Genomic DNA, 17,253 nt, shown 5'->3' on the forward strand with positions numbered 1-17,253 from the left:
CCACCATGCCTGGCTAATTTTTGTATTTTTAGTAAAGCCAGGGTTTCACCATGTTGGCCAGGCTGTCTTAAACTTCTGACCTCAAGTGATCCACTCGCCTCGGCCTTCCAAAGTGCTGGGATTACAGGCGTGAGCCACCGCACCCAGCCAAGAGAAGAAGAAGTCCACTCATTCAACATGTATATAACGAGTACCCAATGTACCTAGGACTGTTATAGGGATAGGATACAGCAGGGAACAAAACATGAAACTCTCTGTCCTCATGTAACTTACATTCTAGAAGGGGAAATAAACAAGTAAATATACAATGTGTCATGTGGTTATAAAGCTTAAGAAGAAAAATAAAGCAAGGTAAGTAGAGGGATTATTTTGCTATTTTATATAGGATGATCAGCCTCATTGTTAAGATAATATTTAAACAAAGACCCTGAAGAAGGTGATGAAGAAACCAAGTTTATATCTATGGAAAGAGATTCGTAGACAGAGCAAAATAAGCATACGCAAAGGCCCTGGGGTGGGAATGTGCCTTGCATGTTTGAGGAAAGGCTAGGAAAGAGCATGGTGATCAGAGATGAGATCAGAGTAGGCCGGGCATGGTGGCTTATGCCTGTAATCCCAGCACTTTGGGAGCCCAAGGCGGGCACATCATTTGAGGTCAGGAGTTTTAGACCAGCCTGGCCAACATGGTGAAAACCTACTAAAAATACAAAATTAAGCCAGGTGTGGTGTCGCATACCTGTAGTCCTAGCTACTTGAGAGGCTAAGGCACAAGAATCGCTTGAACCTGAGAGGCAGAGGTTGCAGTGAGCTGAGATTGCACCACTGCACTCCAGCCTGGGTGACAGAGCGAGACATTGTCTCAAAAAAAAAGAAAATCAGATTGGTTCATTATCCTTAAGGAAGACACAGAAAATTGTAGGGAAACAAGATGTAAAGTCAATGGATTCTAAGGAGATGGAGAAAAATGCTTAGGGGGAAATTGGAGCTCTAATAATTTAAAAAGTCAAAATAACTATTTTTGTAGTAATTGTTAAGTACTATAATAATAAAAATAGCTCAGACTGAGCATTTGCTGTGTTCCAGGCACTATGCTAAGTGTCTCACATATTTGTCATGAATCCTCACATCCTATGAAATCTGTATTAAAATTTGTACTTTAGGCTGCATGTGGTGGCACGCGCCTGTAATCCCAGCACTTTGGGGGCTGAGGTGGGAAGATTGCTTGAGTTCAGGAGTTCAAGAAACCAGCCTGAGCAACATGACGAAACACCATCTCTACAAAAAATATGAAAATTAGCTGGGCATGGTGGCATGCACCTGTGGTCCCAGCTACTCAGGAGGCTGAGATAGGAGGATTGCTTGAGCCTAGGAGTGAGCTGAGATCATGCCGCTGCACTCCATCCAGCTTGGTGACAGAGGGACCCTGTCTTAAAAAAAAAAAAAAAAAAAAATATATATATATATATATATATATATATATATGTTGCACGTTACAGATGAGAAAACACAGGCTTAGAAAAATTAAGTAGGCGAGGCGCGGTGGCTCATGCCTGTAATCCCAGCACTTTGGGAGGCCAAGGCAGGTAGATCATAAGGTAAGGAGTTTGAGACCAGCCTGGCCAATATGGTGAAACCCCGTCTCTACTAAAAATACAAAAATGAGCCAAGTGTGGTGGCGTGCTCTTGTAGCCCCAGCTACTCGGGAGGCTGAGACAGGAGAATCACTTGAACTCAGGAGGCGGAGGTTGCAGTGAGCCAAGATTGCACCAGTACACTCCAGCCTGGGCAACAGAGTGAAACTCCATCTCAAAAAAAAAAAAAAAAAGGAAAAAGAAAAGTAATTTGTCCATATTTACACAGCTAATCAGTAGAAGTGTTGGGATATTAACCTAAATCTGTCTTAAGAAAGAATCTGTGCTTTTGATCACCATATTATAGACCTGGATTGTATCTCTGACTGGGTGTGAGGTAGGGAAATTGAACACAAGTATTGGAAAATATTGGAAGGATGGAAAGAATCCCATGTTCATAAATTGGAAGGCCTAATTTGGTTAAACAAAGGAAAAAATAAGACATTATTAAAACTTTAAGAACTTTTGTGCTACAAACAATAACATGAAGAATATAGAAAGACAACTCATAGAATTGGGAAAAATTATTGCAAGATATGTATCTGATAAGGGACTTGTATCTAGAATATATAAAGAACACTTAAACAACACAGTAATAAAAAGATAAACAACCAAATTTAAAAATGAGCAAAGGATCTGAATAGATATGTCTTCAAGGAAGATAGAAAAATGACCCATAAGCACATGAAAAGATTTGCATGGGAAATGCAAATCAAAATCATGATGAGATATCATTTTATACCCAATAGGATAGCTACAATCAAAATGCAGATAATGACAAGGAGTGGTGAGGATGTGGTAGAATTGGAATCCTCATACACAGCTGGTAAGATTATAAATGGTGCTGCCGCTTTTGAAAACAGTTTGGTGGTTCCTTGTAAAGTTAAATATAGAGTTACCAAATGACCCAGCAATTTAACTCCTGGGTTTATATTCCCAAGAGAATTGAAAACAAATGTCCACAAAAACCTGTAAATTAATTTTTGTGAAGCATTATTCACTATATCCAAAAAAAGTACAAACAACCCAAATGACTATCAACTGATAAATGGAGAAGCAAAATGTGGCATATCCAACCATACAATGACATATTTCTGGCAACAAAGAGGAATTATATATACTACAACATGGATAAAGCTTGAAAACATTATGCTAAGTGAAATAATCCAGTCACAAAAGAGTACATATTGTATTCCTATGAAATGTTCATAACAGGCAAATCTATAGAGACAGAAAGCAGATTAGTGGTCGCCTAGGAATGGGGGCAATTTATATGAAATATACCTAGGGTTGTGATTGCACTTATGTGAAATATTCAGAATAGGCAAATCTATAAGACAAAAAGTGCCTAGGGATGGGGACGAGGGTAGTGTTCAAAGATAATGAGGAGTTAACTGCTCATGGAAACAGGATTTTGTTTTTTGTGGAATTTTTTTTTTTTTTTTAAGACAGGATCTTGGATGGGCGTGGTGGCTCATGCCTGTAATCCCAGCACTTTGGGAGGTCGAGGGGGGTGGATCATGAGGTCAGGAGTTCACGACCAGCCTGGCCAACATAGAGAAACCCTGTCTCTACTAAAAATACAAAAATTAGCTGGGTATGGTGGTGCGTGCCTGTAATCCCAGCTACTCGGGAGGCTGAGGAAGGAGAATTGCTTGAACTGGGACCCAGGAAGCAGAGGTATCAGTGAGCCGAGATCATGCCACTGCACTCCAGCCTGGGCGACAGAGCAAGACTCTGTCTCAAAAAAAAAAAAAAAAAAAAAAGACTCACTCTGTCGCCCAGGCTGGAGTGCAATGGCTCAGTCATGGCTCACTGCAGCCTCAATCTCCCAGGCTCAAGTGATCCAGCCTCAGCCTCCCGAGTAGCTGGGACTACAGGCGCCCGCCGCCACACCCGGCTAATTTTTTGTATTTTTAGTAGAGACGGGGTTTCATCATGTTAGCCGGGATAGTCTCGATCTCTTGACCTCGTGATCCGCCCACCTCGGCCTCCCAAAGTGCTAGGATTACAGGCGTGAGCCACCGCACCCTGCCAATTTTTGTATTTTTAGTAGAGACAGGGTTTCGCCATGTTGCCCAGGCTGGTCTCAACTCCTGCCCTCAAGTGATCCACCCGCCTTGGCCTCCCAAAGTGCTGGGATTACAGGCGTGAGCCACCACACCTGGCTTTCACAAGATTTTTAAATCAGAGTGATGAAAAAATTGTAAAATTGATTGTGGTGATGGTTGCCCAGTTCTTCTTCTTCTTTTTTTTTTTTTTTTTGAGACAGAGTTTTGCTCTGTCTCCAAGGCTAGAGCGCAGTAGGGTGATCTCGGCTCACTACAACCTTTGCCTCCCGGGTTCAAGCAATTCTCCTGTCTCAGCCTCCCGAGTAGCTGGGACTACAGGTGCCCACCACCACTCTCGGCTAATTTTTTAAATTTTTAGTAGAGATGGGGTTTCACCATGTTGGCCAGGCTGGTCATGAACTCCTGATCTCAAGTAATCCACCCACCTTGGCCTCCCAAAGTGCTGGGATTATAGGCGTGAGCCACTGTGCCCGACCAGGTTGCCCAGTTCTAATTTTTTGGGGGGGTATTTTTAGTAGAGACAGGGTTTCACCATGTTGGCCAGGATGGTCTCAAACTCCTGTCGTCAAGTGATCCGCCCGCCTTGGCCTCTCAAAGTGCTGGGATTACAGGCGTGAAACATTGCACCCGGCCCAAGTACTAGATCTTATTCGTTGTATCTAACTATATTTTTGTACCCATTAACCATCCTTATTCCCCACACTGCCACACACACACACACACACACACACACACACACACACTACCCTTCCCAGCCTCTGGTAACCATCATTGTATTCTCTATCTCCATGAGTTCAGTTGTTTTAATTTTTAGCTCCCACAAATGGATGGGAACATGAGAAGTTTGTCTTTCTGTGCCTGGCTTATTTCATTTAACATAACATCTTCCAGTTCCATCTGTGGTGTTGCAATTGACAGGATCTCATTCTTTTCAAAGGCTGAATAGTACTTCATTGTATATGTACCACATTTTCTTTATCCTTTTGTCTGTTGATGGACACTTAGGTTCTTTCCAAATCTTGGCTATTATGAATAGTGCTGCAATAAACATGGGAGTGCAGACCTCTCTTTTTTTCTTTTTGAGATGGAGTCTCTCTCTGTCGCCCAGGCTGGAGTGCAGTGGCACGATCTCAGCTCACTGCAACCTCACCTCCCGGGTTCAAGCGATTCTCCTGCCTCAACCTCCCAAGTAGCTGGGACTACAGGTGCCCACCACCATGCCTGGCTAATTTTTGTATTTTTAATAGAGACAGGGTTTCACCATGTAGGCCAGGCTGGTCTCAATCTTCTGACCTCAAGTGATCCACCTACCTCGGCCTCCCAAAGTGCTGGGATTACAGGCATGAGCCACCATGCCTGGCCAGATATCTCTTTGATGTACTGATTTGTTTTCTTTTGGGTTAATACCCAGCAGTAGGATTGCTGGATTATATTAAAATGATAGTCCTATTTTTAGTTTTTTGAGGAACCTTCACCCTGTTCTCCATAGTGACTGTACTAATTTACATTCCTACCAACGGTGTATGAGAATTCTCCTTTCTCCATGTCTTCGCCAGCATTCATTATTGACTGTATTTTGGATAAAAGCTATTTTAACTGGGGTGAGTTGATATCTCGTAGTTTTGATGTGCATTTCTCTGATGATAATGATGTTGAGCATCTTTTTATATACCTGTTGGGGCAAGGTTTATTTTTTACTACACAGACATGAATACAGAAAGTGGGGAAGAATTGGATCTATTAATGCAACCAATCTGCCACAGTAGTTCCATTAAAAGTATTCCTCAAATTGGCCGGGCTTGGTAGCTCACGCCTGTAATCCCAGCATTCTGGGAGGCCTAGGCAGGTGGATCATTTGAGGTCAGGAGTTTGAGAATAGCCTGGCCAACATGGTGAAACTGTCTCTACTAAAATTACAAAAATTAGCTGGGCCTGGTGGCACGAGCCTGTAATCCCAGCTACTTGGGAGGCTGAGGCAGGAAAATCACTTGAACCTGGGAGGCAGAGGTTGTAGTGAACCGAGATGGTGCCACTGCACTCCAGCCTGTGTGACAAAGGGAGACTCTGTCTCAACAACAACAACAAAGTATTCCTTAAATTGATATAGGATATGAAGCAGTGATGTTTCACTTCTGGATTGACTTAAGAACTAACATTAACCTTAGACTAATTATAGATACCACAAGTATATATCCCTCTTCTTTACTCTTTGTCTGCATTAAGATTAGTTATAATTATTTTTTCATTTCATAATTTTCTCAAAGTCATTGAAACAGGTCTAAAACTTATCAGCTTTGGCTCTATGATTAACAAACAACAACAAAATAAAATACCACACAATTGTATATCATACAGAGATTACTCATATTAATCTAGTACTTCCTACTTTTCGAAGAAATTTCAAAATAACATCAATTGACTTTTATAATGTCTTTGTGTGGATGGTAGGGCAAATGTTATTATGGCCGTTTGGTGAATGAAGAAACTTTTGCATGAAAGTTAAAATAATTCACTCAGATACCATTAATCGTGGACTAGAATCTGGGTTCACTGATTCTACTACTGTTCCTTCCAAATAAGAAGTTATACTTTCTACCAACTTCCATAATTTTGTGACTGAATGAACTCTAGGTTCTAAACTCTGAGTTTTGCTTCACCAAAGAAAATTGAGATTCCTGGCATTCTTGCCTGGTTTGTTTGAGCTCTTGAGAAGTTCATTTGGGTGGAAGAATGCATGGACCAGCCAAGGTCTACAAATCTTTCACATAGCCAACTCAGATTCTGTTTGTTTATAAGCAGAAGCATTCTTCTGAAATGTAACCTATTGTTTTGAGTAAAATATTCTTAAAATTCATAAATAATTTCTATGGTTGATAGAATAGCTGTTAGATATCCCACAATAAATTATAGAACTAGAAAATATTTAATATTCAGTACTGAAACTATGGATATTGAAAGGATAATGTAGAGTGAATACACTACTAAGGAAAGATACTAGAAAATGGAAAAGGAGCAAATGGAGTTGGCTACACCTGTCATGGTATTCATAATTTTCCACAAACCAAAATTAACCAATATAATTCTAATACTTGATACAATTCCTGGCACATTGCAAGTGCTCAACAAATATTTCCTGAAGGAATGAATGATGTGATATGGAAATCTGCTTCCTACGGACAAACTATCAATTGGAAGATTGTGTTTCAACTCTGTGAGGGCATCTGTCATTTCAAACCCAATAAGATTCAAAATCAAACTTTTTAGCTTCTCTACAGACTCAGCTCAATTTCCCAATTTTTATTTTAATTTGTTTGAGACAGGATCTCACTCTGTTGCCCAGGCTGGAGTGCAGTGGTGCAATCACAGCTAACTGCAGCCTTCACCTCCCAGCCTCAGCCAATTCTCCCACCTCAACCTCCCCAGTAGCTGAGACAGCAGGTGGGCGCCACCATGCCTAGATAATTTTTTTTTTTTTTTTTTTTTTTTTTGTAGAGACAGAGTCTTGCCACGTTGCTAAGGCTGGTCTCAAATTCCTAGGCTCAAGTGATCCTCCTACCTTGGTCTCCCAAACCGCTGGTGTTACAGGCATGAGCCACTGTGCTCAGCCCCAGTATTCTTATTTTGGTTGTTGATACCATTATTTTGCCAGTTTTAATTACCTCTGCAAAGTTATTTTGCCATGTACGGTAACGTATTCACAGGTTTTCGAAATTAGGATGTGGACATCTTTGAGGGGCCATTATTCTGCCTACCACAGTGAGCATCCCCGTTGAGGCCACTTGACGTAGGTGGTCTGACTACCTCACTGCAGCCATTTCCCACAATGCCAAAGTGCCAGCATGTTAGTGACTAGATTAGTTTCCAGTTTCAGCTACATTCTAGAATCCCTTATGTCTTGAATGTCATGTCCCTATTCATAAGCAATGAAGAAGTCTCTATCACTTCTACTCCCAAGGCCCGTCCACATGTCTGCTGACTTGGCATTCACAGGTAAACCCATCCTCTTACACTGAGTTTTTCCTCTGTTAATGGTAAATAACATAAGGTTACTCCATTGCTTAAAATACTTTAATGCTTTCCCATTACTTGTTACAGTACTTAACAGGTCGGCATGACCTAGTTTTTGTATACCTCTCCAATCTCCTCTCTCATGTGGGTTCCTTCCTTCCTTACTGCATTGTAGCCACATTGAATTTCTTTTTTTTTTTTTTCTTTTTGAGACAGTCTCGCTCTATCGCCCAGGCTGGAGTGCAGTGGCATGATCTTGGCTCACTGCAAGCTCTGCCTCCCGGGTTCATGCCATTCTCCTACCTCAGCCTCCTGAGTAGCTGGGACTACAGGCGCCCGCCACCACGCCCGGCTAATTTTTTGTATTTTTAGTAGAGACGGGGTTTCACCGTGTTAGCCAGGATGGTCTCGATCTCCTGACCTCGTGATCCACCCGCCTCGGCCTCCCAAAGTGCTGGGATTACAGGAATGAGCCACTGCGCCCGGCCCCACATTGAATTTCTTTAGCTCCTCAAATGTACCAAGTTTTGTGTGTGTGTGTGTGTGTGTGTGTGTGTGTGTTGCTACGTGGACCTCACATATAAAGATACACAGTAATATTCTCTCTCTCTAAATGTTCTTATTCACACACTTCATCTAGCTAACTCAGTTCTCAGTTTAAATGTCATTTCTATGGTGATACTTTTCTTGTGATATCAGTCTAAGCCATGTCCCTCGCCTTATTCTTTCCCATAGCACCCTGATGGTGTCATTTTTTTTTTTTTTTTTTTGAGACGGAGTTTCGCTCTTGTTGCCCAGGCTGGAGTGCAATGGCACGATCTTGGCTCACTGCAACCTCTGCCTCTGGGGTTCAAGCGATTCTCCTGCCTCAGCCTCCCAAGTAGCTGGGACTACAGGCGTGCACCACTACGCCCAGCTAATTTTTTATTTTTTAGTATTTTTAGTAGAAACCGGGTTCCACCATGTTGGGTAGGTTGGTCTTGAACTCCTGACCTCAGGTGATCCGCCTGCCTTGGCCTCCCAAAGTGCTGGGATTACAGGTATGAGCCACCGTGCCCCACCAAACATGTTTATTGGCCATATATATATATATATTTTTTTTTTTTTTTGAGATGGACTCTCATTCTGTTGCCAGGCTGGAGTGCAGTGGCACAACCTTGGCTCACTGCAACCTCTGCCTCCCGGGTTCAAGCAATTCTCCTGCCTCATCCTCCCGAGTACCTGGGACTGCAGGCACGCGCCACCACACCCAGTTATTTTTCGTATTTTTTTTTTTTTTTTTTTTTTTTTTTTGAGACGGAGTCTCGCTCTGTCGCCCAGGCTGGAGTGCAGTGGCGCAATCTCGGCTCACTGCAAGCTCCGCCTCCCGGGTTCACGCCATTCTCCTGCCTCAGCCTCTCCGAGTAGCTGGGACTACAGGCGCCCGCCACCACGCCCAGCTAATTTTTTTGTATTTTTAGTAGAGACAGGGTTTCACCGTGGTCTCAATCTCCTGACCTCGTGATCCGCCCACCTCGGCCTCCCAAAGTGCTGGGATTACAAGCGTGAGCCACCACGCCCGGCCTATTTTTTGTATTTTTAGTAGAGACGGGGTTTCACCATGTTGGCCAGGCTGGTCTCAATCTCTTGACCTCGTGATCCGCCCGCCTCCACCTCCCAAAGTGCTGGGATTACAGTCGTGAGTCACCGTGCCAAGCCTTTTTTTTTTTTTTTTTTTTTTTATGGAATCTCACTCTGTTATCCAGGCTGGAGGGCAGTTGCATGATCTCAGCTCACTGCAACCTCCACCTCCCGGTTTTAAGTGATTCTTGTGCCTTAGCCTCCCAAGTAGCTGGAACTACAGACATGCGCCACCATGTCCATCTAATTTTCATATATATATATATATATATATATATATATATTTTTTTTTTTTTTTTTAACAGACGCGGGGGTTTCACCATGTTGGCCAGGCTGGTCTCGAACTTCTGACCTCAGGTGATCCACCCACCTCGGCCTCCCAAAGTACTGGGATTACAGGTGTGAGCCACACCTGGTTTCCTTATTATTTTCACTTGTCAAATGTGTATGTACGTATATTTGTGTGTGTATGTTTTTTAATGTTGTACATACATACATTTTTTTTTTTCTTTTTCGCTCTGTTGCCCAGGCTGTAGTGCAGTGGCATGATCTCAGCTTACTGCAACCTCTGCCTCCCAGGTTCAAGCAATTCTCCTGTCTCAGCCTCCAGAGTAGCTGGGATTACAGGTGCATGCCACCATGCCTGGCTAGTTTTTGTATTTTTAGTAGAGATGGGGTTTCAACATACTGGTCAGGCTGGTCTCGAACTCCTGACCTCAGGTGATCCACCCACCTCAGCCTCCCAAAGTGCCTGGATTACAGGCGTGAGCCACCGTGCTCAGCTGAAACATACATTTTTTATGTTGTAGGTTTTCTTCAAAGGACTCCAAATTCTACAACAGCAGGAATGATATACCCAGCACTTAGCATAGTCTGGCTTATATGGGCAGGCAATTATTTATGGATGAATGAATTTCTATTGCCACAGTGCAGGTTTTAATTCTTTTCAACAAAGATTATAAGCTCCTTAAAAGTGGAGATTGTCTAATTAAAGTTTGATCTTCAACAGCTCAGTAGGCAGTGTCTTGGACACAGAAGGTAGGTGTTCTATAAATATTTATTCTATGAATCTTGAATTACTAACCTAGACTCTCTCTTCTAATTCACATAGCATATGTGATTGATTAAAGTTCACAACTCATTGTTGGTAATGTCATATAAATTATTAGGCTTGTTTTCCAGTTTGGAAAAATCTCCAATAAGCTATTTATTTATTTAGACACAAGGTATCTTTCTGTTGCCCAGGCTGGAGTGCAGTAGTGAGACCACAGCTTGCTGCATCCCATATCCTGATCCTCTAGCCTCAGCCTCCTGAATAGCTGGGACTACAGACACATATCACCACACCCAGCTAATTAAAAAAACTTTTTTTTGTAGAGATAAGGTTTCACCATCTTGCCCTAGCTGGTCTCAAACTTCTGGCCTTAATGGATCCTCCCACCTGGGCCTCCCAAAGTTTTGCAATTACCTGGGAGAGCCACCACATCTGGCTTCCAATAGATTATTTAATATATGACTTAAAAAGAGTTCAGGACCCATCAGATTTCTTTAAACTAATGACACTCTTTAGTTTGTTGTGGATGTCCTCATCAAGTTCTGAGAAAAAAATATAAATTTCTTTTTTGGGCAGGGCCCCGCAGCTCACGCCTGTTATTGCAGCACTTTGGGAGGCCTAGGTGGGAGGATTGCTTGAACCCAGGAGTTCAAGACCAGCCTGGACACGTGGTGAGACCTGCATCTGCAAACAAAACAAAACCCTACAGAAAACCTGGACATGGTCATGCATGCCTGTAGTCCCAGCTACCTGGGAGGTGGGAGGATCGCTGGAGCACAGTAGTTGGAGGTTACGGTGAGCTATGATCATGCAACTCCACTCCAGCCTGGGTGACAGAGTGAAACCCTGTTTCTGCCGGGCGCGGTGGCTCACGCCTGTAATCCCAGCACTTTGGGAGGCCGAGGCGGGCGGATCATGAGGTCAGGAGATCGAGACCATGGTGAAACCCCGTCTCTACTAAAAATACAAAAAATTAGCTGGGCGCAGTGGCGGGCACCTGTAGTCCCAGCTACTCGGGAGGCTGAGGCGGGAGAATGGCGTGAACCCGGAAGGCGGAGCTTGTAGTGAGCAGAGATTGCGCCACTGCACTCTAGCCTGGGCGACAGAGCGAGACTGTCTCAAAAAAAAAAAAAAAAAAAAAACTTTTTTGGCTAGGTATTGATAAATGCTATATCTTTACAATTTTACACATCCAGTAATTGGAATAATTTCCCACAGATTAGCTTCAGGTTCTCAAAATTTCAACCCTGCTTCTCTTCTACTATTCACATAGTTTTTGATGCTAGAACATTGGACACATTAAAATAACTTTCTGGCCCTGCACCTTTTTTTACAATGCTGGGTGGATCAGCACAATGGGCAATTGGAGTATTCTTGGAAGCCACTGGGACAGCTGGCAATATCTTAACTACACATGGAAGTGACTGTGGGTTATAAAAATATATCCCAGTAAATTCAAACCAAATGTATTCCTAACTCAACTTCCCTTTAGCTAAATTTCAAAAATGTTTGCTTGCCACTCCAACACTAGACAAAGGGAAACATGGTGGAGGGAAGTCACTAAGGACTAAAGATTGCGGTTTAAAATACATTACTTTTACAAATTTTACAAAAGCATAGGACAGTGTGAACATATTACTAGGGACCCTTCCAGGGACTTGGAAAGGGCTAGTGCAAATGAGGGCCCCCGAAGCTGAAGCCTCCTTAGCTTCACAGTAAATCTGCTTCAGAGTCTACGGCCATTTTAATTACTGAGTAAACTGTCAACTTTCAGAGTCAGCTCTACGTAGGGCCAGTGAATATGTTGATGACAGCTCCATTTGAGGCAGTTTTTTTTTTTTTTTTTGAGATGGAGTCTGACTCTGTCCCCAGGCTGGAGTACAATGGTGTGATCTCAGCTCACTGCAACCTCTGCCTCCCGGGTCCAAATGATTCTCCTGCCTCTGCCTCCTGAGTAGCTGGGATTACAGGTGTGTGCCACCATGCCCAGCTAATTTTTGTATTTTTAGTAGAGACGGGGTTTCACCATGTTGGCCAGGATGGTCTTGATCTCCTGACGTTGTGATCCGTCTGCCTCGGCCTCCCAAAGTGCAGCGATTACAGGCGTGAGCCACCACATGCCCTGCCTCTTTGGTCTTATAATTACTTTACACTCCTAAAAAGTATTGAGGACTCCAAAAAGCTTTTATGTGGATCATATTTATCAACATTTACTATATTAGGAATTAAAACAAACATATAAAATATTTATTCATTTAAAACAACAATAATAAACCTGTTATATGTTAACATAATATAAATAACTTTCTTTTTAGAGAGGGTCTGGCCATATTGCCCAGGCTGATTTCGAACTCCTGGGCTCAGGTGGTCTTCCCGCCTCGGCCTCCCAAAGTGCTGGGATTACAGGTGTGAGCCACTTCACTTGGCCTAATGACATATTTTTAATGAAAAATAACTATTTTCCGAAGCAAAATAATTTAGTGAGAAGAGTGGCATTATTTTACATTTCTGCAAATCTCTTCAGTGTCTGGGCTAATAGAAGATTCTCATATCGGCGTCTGCGTTCCATCTGTTGCAATATCACAGGCATGTAGTCTCTGGAAGACCTCACTGTATTGTTATTAGAGTGAAAAAGGCAAATAAAGTCTTAGTATGAAAATAATTTTGACCTTATGGATTCCCTGACTACACTTTCAGAACCATTGATTTAGACATCATTATATCCACTTTTTAGTTGCCTAGTGCTCCCAGAGTACCCTCTCTCTCTTTCTGTAGCTATATAATCAACCTCACCTCCTCCGTGTCAGGCAAGTTAATTATTGCTATACTTTTTAGCATACATGGAAAACTTTAGAAACCACAATTCTTAATCAATAACAAGTCTTAGCAACTCATTTTTCTCTTTCACTGACAAGGGAAAATTTATCTTCTTCGTTGTATTCTCCCTCATAGTACAGGGAGATATAAAGAAACCCTTGGTTTGGGGTTACTTTATAACTAAGGCAAATGTTAGACTAAGATCAAACGCAACATTGGGTGCCTTATCTAAATTAATGTTACTGGAGAATCTAATATTTACTAAGTCATTTCTGTGTGTGAGGCATGTGTTAAGTGCTTTACATACATTATCTCATTTTATTCTCACAAGAATCTTACAAGATGGGTAGTACCGTCATTCCTATTTTACAAATGAGTAAACGGATACGGAGAGGTTGTTAATGCCTAGTGTTACACACAGGATTGAGGCAGGATTTGAATTGAGATAACCTGACCCTGGAGCTCTCAGTCTATTATTTACTGATAAGGTATAAAGGTAGGAGATAGAGCACGATTAGTATAAAATGAGTGCTGAGATGTGAGAGGGACAAGACAGCTGAGATGCCAAGACTGAATCTCTATTATTTTCCACCCTAGAAAAATTCTGCTTTATTTTCTACACTCCCACGTTCCTCTTCTCATTTTTAAGATACTTTATTGCCGGCGGCCTCGTCGCTTAGGCCTGACGCGGACCCTGAAATCAAGGAGGCAAACTGAATAGGAGCGGGGGAAACCCCGTGGTAACCACGGTAACGGTGGCGGAGCGAGAACTCTGCGCAGGCGCGTTACATCCCAGTCCCGCTTACCCACACCACAGCGGCCGGTCCCAGCCACTCCTCTCGGCCTCAGACTCCACGGGCCGGCCACGGGTGGGGGCAGCAGGGAGGCACTGGCCTGGCGCCTGCGCAGTCGCCGGGGCGCTGGTGTGATCGAGCTCACGTAGCGAGGGCTGCAGTCGCCTCCTCCTCGGCGCTGCCATCGCGGCCTAGAGGTTATAAAAGGGCTAACGGGCTCCCTCTGCTGCCCAGTCGCGCCGCCAGCGGGCTGAGGGTAGGAAGTAGCCGCTCCGAGTGGAGGCGACTGGGGACTGAAGAGCGCGCCGCCCTCTCGTCCCACTTTCCAGGTGAGACGCTCCCTCGACCCCGGAGACTGAGGCTGAGGCCACGGGGCAGCCGTGGACCTTCTCGGACGGCTGCGGCGATCCATTCCTCCCCGCTGTGGTGGTACTTCTGGGGCGGGGGTTCCCCAGGTTACCACAGCAGCCTCGGTTCCTTCCCCTCGGGAGACTCGGCCCCTCTCCCTGCGCCACGCGACTCCCGGCGGCCCCGCTCCTTCGTGCCCCCCCTTCCCACCTCTGTCCCTGGTGCGCCTCGGACCGCTGGGGCTGCTGCAGCCTCAGTCCCCGCCCTAGGGACCAGGACTTTCTTGAATTTTCCTTCCCGGGGAGGAATCACCCTGTTGCTTTTTTTTTTTTCCAAGTTCCCCTGCACCTGGTCCTTCCTAAAGAGGCTAAGGGGAACGCGAGCGCGGGGCGTGGGCTTTTGGCCGCCACAGCCGCAGATGGTTCGCATGTGGCGGTGGAGAGCGGATTTTAAGGCTTGGAGCTGAATCCGAAGCGCGCCAGGCATTTTTGCCCTATCGAAAGTCGCCGGGAGCTGGGGGGCCCTCCCCAGAAAGTTCCGGCTGAACTCATCTGTTGCGCGCAGCGGTGCAGCATTAGCAGCCAGACGTAGCCCGGGGCGCCGAGTTTTGTGCTCGTAGCACCAAGGAAGTAAGCTCTCAGGTCACCTCGTCGTCAGGGAAGCTTCCTTCCCTCTTCTTCCCCATAACTTTTTAAAAAAAGAGACAAGAGCTCTTCTCTCAATCTCTGTCTCTCTCTGCCGAGAATTTGCAGCTTTTAAAAGTCCACATCAGTCCAACAAATTCCATGGTTGTGTGAGGATTTTGAGTTGGATTACATGGCTGGCCCCGGATGTATGTTTCAATGGGGAGGAAGGATGGTATGATAACTGTGAGACTCTTTCTCCTAAATAATCAAATCTGTTAAATACAAATTCAATGTTTAGACACTAACATCTTACGCGTTCCGGATAGAGTGAAGACTCTTGGAATTTTGCACTGTTTTCTTAAAGAAAGGGTTGAAGAAGCAGCTAGATCCTCTTTTAGGAATTGATCTAAAAGGCCAAAGAGACTTGCCAGTTTCCACTTAACTGTTTCTGGTTTCTCCGAGAGCAGTGGTTCTTGGACTTTCCCTTGGAATGCACTCGGAGGGGATGAAATAGCCACTACGTGAAGGGGGGGAGGGGCAAAGACGTGGCAGCAGTGTTCTTTCATCAATTTTTTACTCTTTTTTTTTTTTTTTTTTTTTTTAAGTTCTGGTTAGAAACGTATTTCCCCTTTTAGGTTTAGACGTAGCTTATGAATGAGGCTAGTCTTTTCCTGAAATAATCAGATGAAAAATTCAGTCTGCATAGCAGGAACATTGGAAGTTAACTTAAAAAACATTTTAAAGGGATTTTTAAAATCAAGTTTCTATGGAGAAAGTGAGTATCCTAAGACGATATATTCAAGAAGCTGAAAGTGAACAACCTCAACTATATTTTGTCTTCACTTGAAATGTGAATACACACCCCGTGGTTTTTTTTTTTTTTAGCTTGTGAGTGTAATTGAAGAATCTGAAATATGAACTTCAAATTTTACTTTTTTCTTTATGTGGGAAAAGAGATTTTATCATTTACCTTTAATAAAGTTTTGGTTTTGGGACATTGTGCCTTAAGGCCTGCCGTTGTTTTTGATAGCTGATGGCAAATGTTTCTTAGATTTACATAGACTAACTAGGAAAAGGACTATTTCTGTCTCTTTTAAATGGGTAGTGCTGTTTTTATTGACATTTTGAAATGAGTTTTATTTTGGAGTACTGAAAACCAGGACTTTGGTAGGAGGATGATTACATTGGCCATTTTGTGTTTTGGTAACTTAGATGGTAAGACAGATGAAAAATGTGTACAACTTTTAATTATGCCAAAAAAATTAGTGCAAAAGACGATTGAAAAAAGTTTTATATTGCCTGTGTAGTCTGGGTTGTTGCAGATGAATCTTGGCTTTTTGGCAAGGAGCTGTTCACTTTTTCTATTACTGCAGAGTAAGTTGTATACTGAAAAGCAGTATTTTTCAGTAGGGCAATTAAGTTCAAACGCATTTATTCCAGAGATGCAGCAAGAGCTGGGACAGCCATAAAGCTTGTGAGCCTTCCTTTCTGTGGAAGGAATGCTTTATTTTACTTAGCAACCAGTTATCAACTAGGATATAATTATTGCTCTTGAATTGACCTGTGAGATACATAATAGTGGTTCTCAAACTATTTTAAGGTCATGAAATCCTTTGAGAATCTGATGGAAGGTGTGGTCCTATGTCAGAAAATGCAAATACACCCTACATGGAATTTTACATGTCACTTCCTGCCCCCCCACTCACGTCCATCCATGAACTTTATAAGAACCCCTAAAAAGTAAGAGATGTGAAGCTACTCTTTAAGAGTATCTAGGTGTCTTGAGGCAGTATTGAATGTTTCTGAAAACTGAGCTGGGCATGTAAGTCTCACTGGACTTGTATATGTGGGTGACCCTAACGTATTTTTGCCAAAAGGGTTTTAACAAAAGTTAATAGGTTGTTAGAATTGTTGAATTGCTAAATTGTCTAGTCTGTGAAAGTGTATCACATTGCATGCTCTCTCCTATATATGGTATCTTAACTTTGGTTTTCCATTCTGAAAGTGGAACAGGCTTGGAAGTAAAAATAAATTGCACAGGCTCTTGGCATTAAACTTTATTGCTTTTCTTGCAGTGAGATCTTGAATCTTGTAATTAAACCATAATGTGTTGTGTGTGTATAAATATATGAATATATAAAAAATTCAAACAAAATGAGTATATATATATATATATATATATATATATTTTTTTTTTTTTTTTTTTTTTTTTGAGATGAAGTCTCACTCTGTCACCCAGGCTGGAGTGCAGTGGTGCAATCTCGGCCCACTGCAAGCTCCGCC

At 43.0% G+C, this 17,253-nt stretch overlaps 1 protein-coding gene across 4 annotated transcripts in view; it reads left to right on the forward strand.

Annotated features, from left to right (window-relative positions):
- Positions 1–14,031: 14,031 nt before the first annotated feature.
- The window catches only part of P4HA1 (prolyl 4-hydroxylase subunit alpha 1), a 94,745-nt gene continuing 91,523 nt past the window's right edge, over positions 14,032–17,253 (forward strand). For 2 of the 4 annotated variants that reach the window (XM_063637577.1, XM_055275809.2), the window contains exon 1: positions 14,156–14,325. The gene's annotated coding sequence lies outside the window, so the exon portion shown is untranslated. Of the gene's footprint in view, positions 14,326–17,253 lie in introns of all 4 variants that reach the window. The other 2 variants (XM_055275807.2, XM_055275808.2) reach the window with 2 other exon arrangements.

Source organism: Symphalangus syndactylus, chromosome 4, assembly GCF_028878055.3.
Source record: "Symphalangus syndactylus isolate Jambi chromosome 4, NHGRI_mSymSyn1-v2.1_pri, whole genome shotgun sequence".
Lineage (NCBI taxonomy): Eukaryota > Metazoa > Chordata > Mammalia > Primates > Hylobatidae > Symphalangus > Symphalangus syndactylus.